Genomic DNA, 14,580 nt, shown 5'->3' on the forward strand with positions numbered 1-14,580 from the left:
GTTTGAAATAGCAGAGAAAAACATGAAGGTCAGAACCTGGATTGATATTAAGTGATGGAGGAGGTTTGATGTCATTAAGTCATAAAATTTCACATCTGCCAGACTTTATTTGTACATGTGGAGCAGAGATGATAATTTGTGTTAATTTTTTCTCCTATGAAATTCTTAGGATTTATCTAAGAATTGACACCTATTTAGGGAAAAATTATTTCTCAGTAATCATTCATCATCACAGTTTTCTTTAAGAAGAGATTTTTAGTATTTGACTATTTTGTTAAAGGGACAAAGTCGAGTCAATTTATGACTCTGAGTTAATGTTTTCCAAATAGGCCCTAGTATTCATGTAATAAAATTTGGAGAGAGAGCAAGCTTCTGGCTATAGTTTTTCTCACTCGATTTCAATAAAACAGCAAAAGGATCCCAATGAACTTCACATCAAAGAGGTAAGGGCTGAGATGTCAGACATTCTTAGAGCATATTTGCATTGTTGACAGTTGGATCTCAACAGTATAACTCTTAAAATTTTTAAGATTTTCTTGTTTAAATAAAATCATGGGGAAAAAATTAAAAAGTCATTCTTCTGGCTATTCCAGTTTGTTATTTTGTTTATCTTTCTCCTCTTTTCTAATTTCTTTTCCTTATCCTTCAATTTTTATGGTGTTATTATTTAAAAATAATGCTATGAATTGATTTAAGCAAAATGGCCAAATAAGAAGCTCTGAGTACAGAAACTAACAATAAAGAAAGAAAGAAAACTGTGAAATAGCAAAAGGAAGAAGAAAGAAAACACACAGAGAAATTGAAACAACTTTGTTGGAGCTCTGAAAAATAATCGAGTTTTTCAGAAACCAAGCCAAAGCCCAATCAGCAAGTCATCTTTGAAATGATAGGAAACTTGAATTTTTGAGGTAAAGACTACTTCCCTGTGAGGTGAAGTCTTGGTTTTAAGCAAAATGTAGACATCATCATTATTCCTGTCTTCTCAATGAATAAATTGTGGCAGAGTCTTCTGATAGTTGGCCCAAGGTCATACAGCTAGTGAACAGCATCCAGAACACACCTCTGTTGTTGGCCTCTAAAACCTGTACTTTCCATCAGTGTGCTGTAGAACTCCTTTGTTACCTATTTGTAAGAATGATTAGAAACACAGCCTTTATAAGAAAGTGACTTGTTACAGACAATTGGAAAATAATCACAGTTCTCATAACCCTACCATCAACACATTTGCTATTCATCATTTTATAAACTCAACTTGAAAATATTTAAATGTGCAATAAGTTAATATTTCTTCCAGTAACATCTTTGATTTAAATATAATTTTAGGAATCACTCTATACCATGTATTTAATACTCTTAAATGATTGTTTTTTTATCATTTGAGTTCATTTGCCTTGCTTTTTTTAATCTTAGATTTTCACAATCATTTATTCAATTAAACCATTTTGAAACATGAAATATGTACCAAATAAAATGTTAAGGTATTAAAATGATTTTGGTTTGTTATTTCTGACAACAGAGAGTGAGAACTAATAAGTAAATGGTACCCTCACTGTATGCACTTTAATTGTAGCAACTCATTAAATAACATTAAATACAGAGTGAGGTTATTTAATATGCCATAATTAACAAGCTTAGTAAGCAGAGGTTAAGATTCAAGTGTAGAATGGCAAGCTACAAAGCCTCCTTTCTTTTTCTAAGCTTTTATTGGTGCATAATAATCACACATAATAGTGAGATTCATTGTGACATATTTTTAGGTGAACATACTATATTAATCAATTTAGTGAACATACTATATTAATCAATTAATCCCTTGTCCCTTCCCTCCTCCTGCCACTGGCTCACTTCTTCTGCCCTCCAAGTTTCCCTTCTATTATCATAAATCCCTTTTTACTTCCAGCTTCCACACCTGGGATTGAAAACATAAGACCTGTACCTTTCAGAGTCTGGTTCATTTTGCTTAACATATATTTTCCTGAAAATGACATAATTTTGTTTATTATCAAAGCCTTCACTCTTAAACCTATGCATTATTGCTTGAATAATCAGATTGTTATTAATTTTTTTTTTCAAATACTATGACAGTGAAGGATGAACTTGAGAAGAACAAGGGTGCAAGCTATGAGGTCAAGCCAGAATTTGTGTATGGCTTTAGCCAAGTTAAGGGGGACAAGATATTAAGCAAAGAACATAGTCACAGTAATAAAGAGGCATATTTTAAAGGAAAAAAAAATAGAACTAGTTAGGGATTGGATGTAAGAGATGAAGAAGACAGAAAATTTAAGAACTCCAAGGTTTTTTATTTAAATGACTAAGTGGATGTTAGAAAACTTGAGTGAGATGAAGAATATAGAAGACATGCTCATATTCTTCTGACTATGAATCTCTCTCTCTCTCTCTCTCTCTCTCACACACACACACACACACACACACACACACACACAAATTAACAGTTAATCAACATCCACATTATGAAGAAAATTGAGAAAAGCATACCTACCGATTTCAAATCCATAACCTTTCTTTAGAAATCTTTGTGACATGGTTGGTTAAGGGTAATCATGTAAACTTTGGTCTGAAGTGGTTTAATATATCTTACATTCTTTTAATCTGAATCTATTCATCCATAATTTGCTTGATTCATGTATTAGTCAAGTATCATCCTCCTAGATGAAACTCAAGCTTGTTGCCCTCAATCTCCACTTTTATCTCTGAGGAGAAATATTCAGAGGTGTCAAAACAAAGCATTATAATAACAATTGGAACAAATTTTAGAAGTAAATAAAATTAACAAAGGAAAGTATTTTATAGTACGCTTTACAGATAGTATCATAAAGAATTTTACCTAGAATTTGATCATTTTGACAAATATGGACAAGTCATATTTCTATAACCCCAGAAAAGTTCCTTTTTCATCTTCATAGCAAAGCACCTGCTATTCAAACAACTACCATTCTGATAAAAGTCATAATTGATCAATGTTGTTTGTTTCAGAACTTCATGCACTTAAACATTATGTATTTTGGGGGTCAGACCTCTTTCACTAAATATAATGTTTTCAAGTTCTTCTGTATTTTGAATGTATAAGTCATCTGCTTTCATTTTTCTAGAAATAATATTTCATTGTTCATTATTCAGATTTAACCCAGTATAGAGATCATTGTGTTATTAACAAACAACTTTGAATATTTCCAATAAAGTTGTTATTAACATTCTTATGCAGGGAGTTTTGTGGATGTATTTTTGTGATTTCCAATGACTATAATCCTGAGCATAATCAACAAGTCTGAGGGCAGATAATTCTTTAATTTTTGAGAAAACCTTGCAAATAATTTTCTATGGTAGTGGTGCTATTTTAGAGCTCTACAAGTAATATATGAGAATTTCAACTGTTTTATACCCTCATCAACATTTTATGCTGACACCTTTTGAATTTTATTTATTCTGTTATTTTACTATTATTATTTTATTATTATTATTTATTTATTTTGTGGTACTGGTGATTGGAGCCATGGGTGCTTTATCGCTAAACTACATCCTGAGCCCCCTTTTTTTAATTTTGATACAGGGTATTGCTAAATTGCCAATGCTATTTTTTTATATTGAGATAGCTCTCACTAAATTTGGACCCTCCTGAAATGCTAGGATTACAGGCATGCACCACCATGCTAAGCAGAATTTTTATCTATTTTTATAGGTGTGTCATGGTTTCTCATCTTGGCTTTAACTTGTATTCACTTGGAATTATTTTAGAGATATTAGTCATCTAATCCACCAACATGCTATTTCTTTCCTTTTACTTAGTTTCTCATTGATTATGTTAGAGATGTTGTACAATGCTCAGTATTGTAGGATTGCACTATTTTGTCAAAATGTTCCAAAGTTTTCTTTGATAATGGGTTCTATTCCAAGTGTTATGCTTATTCATATTAATTTTTCAATTGCTTTATGTCTAATAAAGATAAATATCTTTGATTTTGTATATCAATTTTTATCCTGTGGATTACCAATTTCATTCATTTGATTCATTACTTTACTTCCAGATAATTTAGGATGTTCTATATACAAAAATAATAATAATGGGGACAAATTTTACACTGATCTTTATTGTGTTATTTTTTATATATTTGTATAGACTAGAACTTACCGTAAAAGTGTAAAAACTGGTAAGAGGAGACATCCTTCCTTTTTAGATTTCTTTAATCAGAGAGAAATTGCAAAATTTTATCATTAGTTATGATTTGAGTGTTGAAGTTTTACTAGATGCCCTTTATTTTTTTGAGGATTTTCTAATATTAATTGGCTGAGAGTTTTTTTTTTTTCCATGAATAAATGCTGAACTGCATCAAGTTCTCAGAATGTGTTGAAAGAGCTGGCAGTATTTTTTTTTCTCTTTATTTTGACTAACCTTATGAAATATACTGATGTTTTAAAAGTTAGCCAAAATTTCCTTCTTTAAACAGCAATTAGTTATGAGTTATATATTTTTAATATATTGATATGTTCATGATATATACTTATGTCTTTAAAATCCACAATGAAGATGCACATTTCCTAGTTATTTTCAATTTTTTGTAGTGAGGTGAAATTCACAGGGTATAAAATTACCTATGTTACTATGTATAGTTAAGTGATATTATCACATAGTTCTGTAATATTCACAATTTATTATATTCACGATGTGTTACAATCATCAGCCCTCCTTATTTTCCTTTCCTCTTAAAACATCCCCTGCCCAGTAAGAAATAACTACCTATTCCCCCCTCCAACTATGCTTGGGTAATGTGTAATAGGATTTGCCTATTTTGCATTTATCATCTAAATATAATCATTACAACAAAGATATGTATCCACACAATATTTTTATCTTAAAACTTTGTGTCTGGTTTCATTTACTTAGCATAACATTTTGAGGTTCATTGAACATGCATCACTAATTTGTACTTTCTAATGACTGAATAAATGGCACTGCATGTATGTTTCTTAAACTATTTATTCATTCATCCTTTTATGGCTGTTTAGGTTGTTTCCACTTTGGGACAATTATGAACAATGCTGTTTTAAATACCTATGTATAAGTATTGGTATGAGTGTCTTTTCCTTTCTCTTGGGGCCATAACTAGGAGTGGAAATGTTGGGCTATGTAGGAATCCTATGGTAAACTCTCTGAGGAGCCACCAAAATGTTTTCCACAGTGGCTCCATTTTACTTTTATTTTCACCAGGAATATACAAGTCATCTTCTAAATTCTCATAAAAAAAAATTTCTATTTTCCTTATTAAAACCATATTTGTACATGGCCCTATTAATTTCGACCTTTGTATTTCCTATGAAAAAACTATGTAAGTTTTTGTGTTACTAAGCCATTTGCATTCGTTCTTTAAATAAATGCCTACTCAGTACTCTGCCTATTTAAATATTATAGCTGTTTGTTTTTTTTATTGTTAAATTATAAGATTTAATCATATATTCTGGATATGACAACTCTTAAACAAAGCTACATACTGTGATACATGCCTTTAATCATAGTGATTTAGGAGGTTGAGGTAGGAGGATTATATGTTTGAGGCCAGCCTGGAAAACTGAGACTGTAAGTAGCTTAGCAAAACTTATTTTGAAATAAAAAATAGAAAGGGCTGTGGATGTAGCTCAGTAATAGAGCACCCCTGGGTTTAATTTCCTGAAACAACAACAACAAAAATCCCTTACCTTATCAAAAGTAATATACAATTTTTTTTAATATTTTCTCCTATTCTCGGAGTTATATTTTCACTTTTTGATAGTTATTTATTGAAAAGTTTTAATATTTTATGAATTTTAATTAGTCTATTTTATCCTTGTTCATGTATTTAATGTCAACTCTATCCATTGTCAAATCTGAGGTCATGAATATTTGCTTCTCTTTTCTTCTAAGATTTTTAATGTTAGCCCTTAATGTAAGATGTTGATACAGCTTGAATTAATATTTACATAGCAGGGGTCTGCGTTTACTCTTTTTCTTTTCTTTTTTTTTCCATATTTTATTGGTGCATTCTAGTCATACATATGGATGGATTTGTTGTTACGTATTCATACATGCACACAATATTGCCACAGTCCGGCTGCAGCAAAATAACGGGGGGGGGGGCGGGTAACGAGCAACTTGTGTAGATTGATACAGCAGGAGTGGAAGCCGTTTATTGTAGGACAGGAGGGGTATATACACATAACTGAATACACAGCTTAATTTAATTAACAAACTAGATATAGCAGTCAACCAATAAGGAATCATCATCTTAATGATTACACACAGCTTAACTTAATTGACATAATCTAGACACAGCTGTCAGTCATTAAGGAATCTCTATCATCTTAATGGCTCGCTGGTGTTACTTAACAAACCACTCCCTCTTGCAAAATGCCAGGTGCCATCTTGACTTGTTTATGGACCCTAACACAATATAAAAATATAATTTGGCCAATACCACTTCTCAGTACTTTCCCCTCCCTCTCCACTTCCTAACCCTTGGACCCTTTCCTCTACTGATCTCCCTTTGATTTTCATGAGACCATCTCCACATTTATTTTTTTTTTCTCTATAGATTCTATATTTGAAAGAAATCATAGGAACCTTGACTTTCTGGTTTTTTTTTTTTTTTTACTCAACATGATGGTCCCATTTCCATACATTTCCTGCTGCCCAAGAACACAGCCTTCCCAGAATTATTCATTGAGTTGTTCACAGCTGCCTGTTCAGTTTTCCAACCCACTTTACATGAGATATGCCAGACTCTAAGAAGAAGGCAGTTGGATTTCCTTTCGCTTTTCTGGCTTGAATCACACTGGGTACAATTGTCTTTGTGTCTTTTTCACTCAGGTTCTGCTAGGTCTACTCTAGGCCACATGGCATGTGTTTGCCAGGATGATATGGCAGTGATCTCTTGGCTCCCATAAAATCAGCTGGAGTGTGGATACCTCAAGCTGACTCCCATCTCAGCTCTCCATAGCCAATTAGAAAACAGAGAACACTTTCCAAGCACCAGTGCACAATGCAGCCTCTGTATCAGCTAAAATCAGGCTGCTTTTCTGATGTCAGAGATTTTTTTCTGTGTTAAATTTGTGTTTCTTTCTGTATTCTACTTCCTCCGTGGTGAACCAACACTACTACAGCTGTTGTTGAAGCAACCTGCTCAGTTCTAATGTACTCTTTCTTCTTTGTTTGATATGCCTACATTTCTGAATCTCTAAGACACTCTAACTGTCCAATATTGAATTTTACTAGAATCACCGTTTCCCCCACCTCACTGAGAATCAGTAATTCTGCTGCTCAAATCTTGAGCCACAAAACAAACATGAATGCAGACTTCCCTTAAACCACATCTTGAATCCTCCCACTTCTTAACTCTTGGCAATATTTCCTGAGCTTTGGGGAGCCTATTGAGAAAGTCATTATCTGTGCCTATATGTTGCAGTGTTGACCCTATGTTTTCTTTCAAGCAGTTGCATTGTTTCTGATGTAACTTCTAACTTTTTTGATCCATTTTCAGTTGACTTTTGTGCAAGATGAGAGACAAGAGTCTAGTTTCATTCTTGTATATATGGGTAAACAGTTTTCTTAGCACCATTTGTTAAAAAGACTGTCTGTTCTTCAATATACGCTTTTGGAACATTTGTCAAGGGATAGATGTAGCAGGTTACAAAATTAACATGCAAATATTAATAGTTTTCTCCTATACCAACCAAGAATCTGCTGAGAAAGAAATCAGAAAAATAATTTCATTCACAATATCCTCTTTTAAAAAAAGCCTAGAAATAAATTGAACCAAGGAGGTGAAAAACCTCTATCATGAAAAGTGTAGAACTTTGAAGAAAGAAATTGAAGAAGACCTCAGAATATGGAAAGACCTCTCATGCTCATGGTAGGCAGAATTAATATTGTTAAAATGGCCATAGTATCAGAAACAATATGAAGATTCAATGCAATACCCATCAAAATAACAATGACATGCTCCACAGAACTAGCAAAAACAGTCCTGAAATTCATTTGGAAGACAAAGAACCTAGAATATCCAAAGCCACTTTAAGATAAAAAAGCAAAGCTGGAGGTATCATGGTACCTGATTTCAAATTATACCATAAAGTTATAGTAAGAAAACAAACAAACAAACAAAGCTGCATGGTATGGCATAAATGCAGACACACAGACCCATGGAACAGGAGAGAATTATTCTGTTTATGTGAAAAGCCAGTGGTTCTAGCACCATTAAAAAGTAAACTTTTTTTTCCCTGATTAAATGGGGAACTTTTCTTCTCAGTATTATAAAAATGATTTGGCCATAGTTTTTTTTTAATGTTTTTTTGGTTCTATTTTATCAGTCCATATGACTGTTCTGGTGCCAATACTACAGATTTGATAACTAGTTCAAATAGCGTAGAAGAAGTCTTGAAATTGGGAACTATCAATCTCTCTATTTTTCATTTTCTAAAATATATATCCTATTTTATCCATTTTTTAAAATAGTTTTTATTCTAATTTTTATATATGACAGCAGAATGTATTACAATTTATATTTACATATAGAGCACATATTTTTATATCTCTGGTTGTACACAAAGTAGAGTCACACCATTTGTGTCTTTATACATGTACTTAGGGTAATGATGTCCATTTCATTCCACTATCCCCCTGACCCCTCCCTTACCCTCCTTCCTCTTTGCTCTTAGAGTTTGTCTAATCTTCCCATGCTCTCTGCCCAACCCCCATTATGAATAAGCACCCTTATAAAATAGAAAATAATCAGCATTTGTTTTTTTTGGGATTGACTAACTTTACTTAGCATTTACCTGCAAATTCCATGATTTTATTCTCTTTTAATGCTGAATAATATTCCATTGTGTATATATACCATATTTTCTTTATCCATTCATCAACTGAAGGCATCTAGGTTGGCTCCACAGTTTAGCTATTGTGAATTGTGCTGCTATAAACATTGAAGTAGCTGTGTTCCTGTAGTATACCATTTTTGAGTCTTTTGGGTATAGAACAAGGAGTGGGATAGCTGGGTCAAATGGTGGTTCCATTCCAAGTTTTCCAAGTAATCTCCAACTCCATCCATTTACCTGCAAGTTCCATGATTTTATTCTATTTTAATGCTGAATAATATTCCATTGTATATATATACCATATTTTCTTTATCCATTCATCAACTGAAGGCATCTAGGTTGGCTCCATACTGCTTTCCATATTGGCTGCACCAATTTGCAGTCCCACCAGCAATGTATGAGTGTGACTTTTTTCCCACATCCTACCAACACTTATTTTTGTCTATATTCTTGATAACTGCCATTCTGGCTGGAATGAGATGAAATCTTAGAGTTGTTTTGATTTGAATTTCTATAATTGCTAGAGATATTGAACATTTTTTCATATATTTGTTGATTTAGAAGTGTCTCTTCTGTTCCTTTGCCCATTTATTGATCGGGTTATTTGTTTGTTTGTTTGTTTGTTTTGGTGCTTAGCTTTTTCAGTTCTTTATGTATCTATATTAGTGCTCAATTTGAATGGATAAAAATGTGCTCCCATTCTGTAGACTCTCTGTTTACCTCACTGATTGTTTCTTTTGCTAAGAAGCTTTTTAGATTGAATCCATCCCATTTACTAATTATTGATTTTAATTCTTGTGGTATAGGAGTCTTTTTAAGGAAGTTAGGGCCTAATCTGACATGATGGAGATTGGGGCCTACTTTTTCTTCTAATAGGCACAATGTTGTTGTTTTTACCAGGTATTTAACATAGAGGTACTTAACCTCTGAGTCACATCTCAGTCATGTTTTAAGTTTTATTTTGAGACAGGATCTTCCCAACTTTCTGAGGGCCTCCATAAGTTGCTAAGGCTGAATTTGAACGTTTGATCTTTCTTCCTCAGCCTCCTGAGTTCAATATTGTTATCACTATTTTGGACTATTGCAATTTTACTTAAATTTGATCCAAAAAAATTTTTGATTTTTGTGATTTTTTTCTCTACCCACTGGCAACTTAAAAATGTCTGATTGGGGCTGGGGATGTGGCTCAGTGGCAGAGAACTTGCCTCACATATGTATGGCACTTGGTTTAATCCTTTCACCATGTAAAAATAAATAAACAAAATAAAGATATTGTGTCCACGTTTTTAGTTATTTTTTTTTAAAAAAAAGCATATGAATTTCCTTATATTTGCAAATATTCTGCTTTTGATTGTTATTAATTTCTTGCTTTACTTTGTTGTGGTTGGAGAAAATCTTTGCATACTGCAATGAGGAAGACCCACAGTCCAAGAATTGATTTATGAATAATCTATATTGTGTATATTTATGAATAATCTAATAAGTGTTCCATGAACAATGAATATGGAATTATGTTCTGCTGTTTAGTTCAATAGGTCTACTTCATTTTTAGTATTGTACAAGTGTTCTGTTTTCTTAAATCATTTCTTTCTGGCTACTTTATTATTCTCTACTATTGGAGAATTTTTCTTCCTTCAATCATGTTAATGTTTCATTATGTATCTTGGTGACCTAAAGTAGGCCATACATAAATATATAATTATTTTATCTTTTTTATAAATTCACTCTTTTATCAATAAAATACTTATTTTTAAAAAAAATCAATAATATGCTTTGTCTGATGCTAGTATTTCCATAATAATTTTTGTGGCTACTATTTGAATGTTATATTATTCCCTTTTTTCATTTTAAACCTATTAGTGTCTGAATTTAAAATTAATCTCTTATAAGAAAAATAGAGTTAGAACATGATCTCTTAAATCCAGTTTTATGAATCATTTTTCTTCAATTGGTGTATATAATCCATTTATATTTAATATGATTACTAAATATAAAAGACATAGTCCTGTCATTGTACATATATAAGGCCTACTTCAAAAAAAAGGAAGATTAAAGATGTAAAAAAACACCCTAATTTTTTACCTCAGGAAATTAAAAAATAAAATTAAATAAAGCCCAAATAAATACAAGGACAAGAATGCCAAACACCATAGCAGAAATAATTATAATAAAGAATAAGAAAACAACAATAACAAAATAATTTTTTTAGAAAAAATGAAAAATGGAAACAAAAAACCAGCAAAACTAAAAATTAAATAAATAATAAATTTGATTAACTATGAGACATTTAAATTGATGCTAAAGACATAAAAAACATTCATAAAGACTACTATGAATAAATGAACCCAAATCAGATGATCTTGAAGAAGTGGATAAATTCCTAAAAATATACAACCTACCAAGCATGGATCATGAATAAGTAGTAAGCCCAAATATAGACCCAAAACTAGTTAAGAAGATTAAATGAGTAATCAAAAATTTCTCAACAAAGAAAATTTCAAGTTCATATAACTTCTGTGTTAACTTTCTATTACCATGACAAAATATCTGAGATGATCAACTAATAAGAAGAAAAGGTTTAATTTAACTCTTGTTTTAGTCCAAGATCACGATCACTTTGCTATGTTGACTTGTGTCTATGGTTGCTCATTACATCATGGTAGGAAGAGTGAGGCAGAGGAAGCTGCTCACCTTTCACCTCATGTCAACCAGGAGGCAAAGATAGAACACTTAGATACAATGCTAACATCCTTTCTAAGGGTATGTTCCCAGCCACCCAACTTCCCAACTGAGTCCCACCTCCTAAAGGTTACCTCTTAGTAGAACCACAGCCTGAGAACAAGCCTTTAATATATGGGATTTCAAGGGACATTTGAGATCTAAACTTTAACACCTTTACTAGTGAACTCTTCCAAACACTTAAAAATGAATCAGCACCAATCCTCAAAGTCTTCTAAATTATTGAGGAGTATGGAATCTTTCCAAACTTTCTGTATGAGACTAGCATTGCTCTAAAACTAAACCAGACAGAGATACTAAAGGAAAACTGTAAGTCAATAACACTGGTGTATATGAATGCAAAAATCCTCCAGAAATACCAGCAAAAATAATTTAACAACATGTTATAATTATCATACAACATGACCAACTGGGTTTTTTTCAAGAATAAATATTTGCTTCAACATATGACCATAATCATTTTTATGCCATGTGTGTTGCATGTATTAAAATTGTATTGACTACAAAATTAGCAAACTTTATTTTTAGGTTAATATCAAGGCTTTTATTTTTCAGAACTTTAATCCCCCTAAAATTGTGGATGGGTCATATCTAGGATTTGGAACATTAAGTTGGAAAATGAATACAGTTAATGGTCTATTATCACAGGACATCTATTTGGTTCAGAGAGGTCACTTTGGAGGCCAGTTCTTTATTTCTTTCTCTATTTTCCTTTAGCATCCTTGACTGATCATTAGCTTACAAATATAAAAAGAAGTCTGGGAAAGAGTTATCTACCCACTGTCCTTCAGAAGACATTTTACAATAAATACAGAAACCAGAATAAAATAAAGAAGAAACAAGCCCACAGTGGACAGTGTAAGCTGTATACCTTAAGGAGAAACATTTCTTAAAGTCTCCCCCACTTATCATTTATCACTAATATATGAGCTACTGTCAGAACAATAGCATATTCAAAAAGAATGAAGCTAAGCAGAATAGGCATTTTGCTTTTGCTAAAGGTGATGAGACACATGAGCTGCCTGCTATGCCTGAGGGAGCTGGAGGGTGGTTTCCAAGGAGGCACCTGGAGTCTCCAGCTGCATTTGAGTCATGCAACAGTTCTGCCCTTGCAACTAAGGGTGGAGTGACACAATGGATTTTAGAACAAAGTGACTTAGATAAAAGATAAAATGTGGTCTGAGGAACGATATAACTATGAAAGACTTCCAAGATAAGAAGAGTCCCCAGTTATGGCTACCATAGTTAATATTGTGCCAAAAGTCACCACTGCTAGACAGACCTAGTGAAGGAAGCTACTGTAGATATTGCCTTCATGTTGGTTACCAAGACTATGATGAAGGCCACCGTTTTTCTCATGATCGAAGAAATGGTCCACCGCACAGAAGAGATGGATCTGGCTATAGATGGATAAGAGATAATTATTATGCAAACTGACAGTCTGAGTACAGGGACATAAGAGATGCCTTCAGAAGAGAAAATTTCTACTTATTATGTGAGAGATCCATCTCTTCATAAAAGGGATGCTCCTTTCTTCAGAGAAGCCCCTGTAGGTCAAAACGACTCTCCACATAGGAGATCTGGCTCTAGTGTCAGTACTAGAAGCCACTCTCCAGAACAAAGCAGGACATCTTCTTCCCATCAATCTCAACATAGAGAGCCCTTGTGTGTTGGTGCCTCGTACAAATGGCAGCATGAAGGAAAGCCAGAAAGAAGTAAAGAAAGACCTGGACAGTCTTTGAAAACATCAAGAGACACTTCACCCTCAAGTTAATCAGCAGTTCCATCATGAATGGTGTTACACAAACCCAGTTGTCTAACTGAAAAGGAACTAGCTGAGGCTGCTGCAAAGCTTGAGAATTCAGATAAAAGTAATTTGCCTAAATTTTTTGAGCTTGATGCAGGGTCCATACCACCATTATTCATTGACCAGCCATAAGCATCTGAGTCAAATACAACAGAGGACAAAGAATTATTTGAAGACAAGTTACCAGTTGGTCTCAAACAATAATATCAAAAATCAAAGAGATTGAACAGGTTAACCGACAAGAATGTGAAATGTTTGGGATGGTGGTGAAAATGCTGATTGAAAAAGATCCTGCCATAGAAAACCTTATGCAGTTTGCAGTGAGACAGAATTTGCCTGAAATAGGTGAGCAGTGTGTTGAAGAACTCAAGCATTTCATTGCAGAGTATATGTCTATTCAATATTTTAGGCATGCATTACATTTTTAAAGCAGTGATCTTATTGCAGGTTGACAGATGTATGTATGAAAAGAAGCATGACTTTCACCCATTAATTCTCTACCTCTCTTTCTATAAGAAGGTGTTTATATGTCAATCTCTCATTCCTTGATAATAAACTGAAAGTTCCATCTGGGGTGACAATAAAGAAGAAAACTCCATTTATCAATGAAGATGCAAAATTATTTTCATTTGTAAAAAACCCAGAGATTAAGAGATAAATTACCAAATGTTATGCAGATTATTTTCTAAGAATAATTTTAATGAAATATTGAAATCTTATTGATACTAGTAACCGCAGCAACATAAACAATAATTTCCAGTTTATGTTTTCTATTGAGTGTTTTACCCTGATGATTATGTTACGAGGGAAGAAAGAATAAAATAAGACATTTTGGGGGAATATTATCTGTAATTTTTTGGTTACAAGTGAAAGGAATCCAATTGCACTAGTTTGGTAGTTAAGCACCATTTGTTGCTTTCTATGTTTAAATTATTAAATTATTTTATTATCAGATAATTTCATTATTATGGAATTATTAAGTAATATAATAATTCCAATAGTTTTCAATAATTAAACCTTGAAAAAAGAGAGAATTCAACGTTCCCCCTGGGAATAAGCTGGTTCAGGCCTATGATTTTCCTGGAGCTCCTTTTCCAGGCTCTATCTTTGCTTCTGTATGCTGTCAAGTGTACCTTCTCATTCTATGCACCCACTCCTCAACAAACCTGGTC

General features: G+C 32.9%; 1 pseudogene; it reads left to right on the forward strand.

The window, feature by feature from the left end:
• Positions 1 to 12,758: 12,758 nt before the first annotated feature.
• LOC114093915 (periphilin-1 pseudogene) lies at positions 12,759 to 13,836 on the forward strand (annotated as a pseudogene).
• Positions 13,837 to 14,580: the final 744 nt, after the last annotated feature.

The sequence above is a fragment of the Marmota flaviventris genome, chromosome 11, assembly GCF_047511675.1.
Source record: "Marmota flaviventris isolate mMarFla1 chromosome 11, mMarFla1.hap1, whole genome shotgun sequence".
NCBI classification, from domain to species: domain Eukaryota; kingdom Metazoa; phylum Chordata; class Mammalia; order Rodentia; family Sciuridae; genus Marmota; species Marmota flaviventris.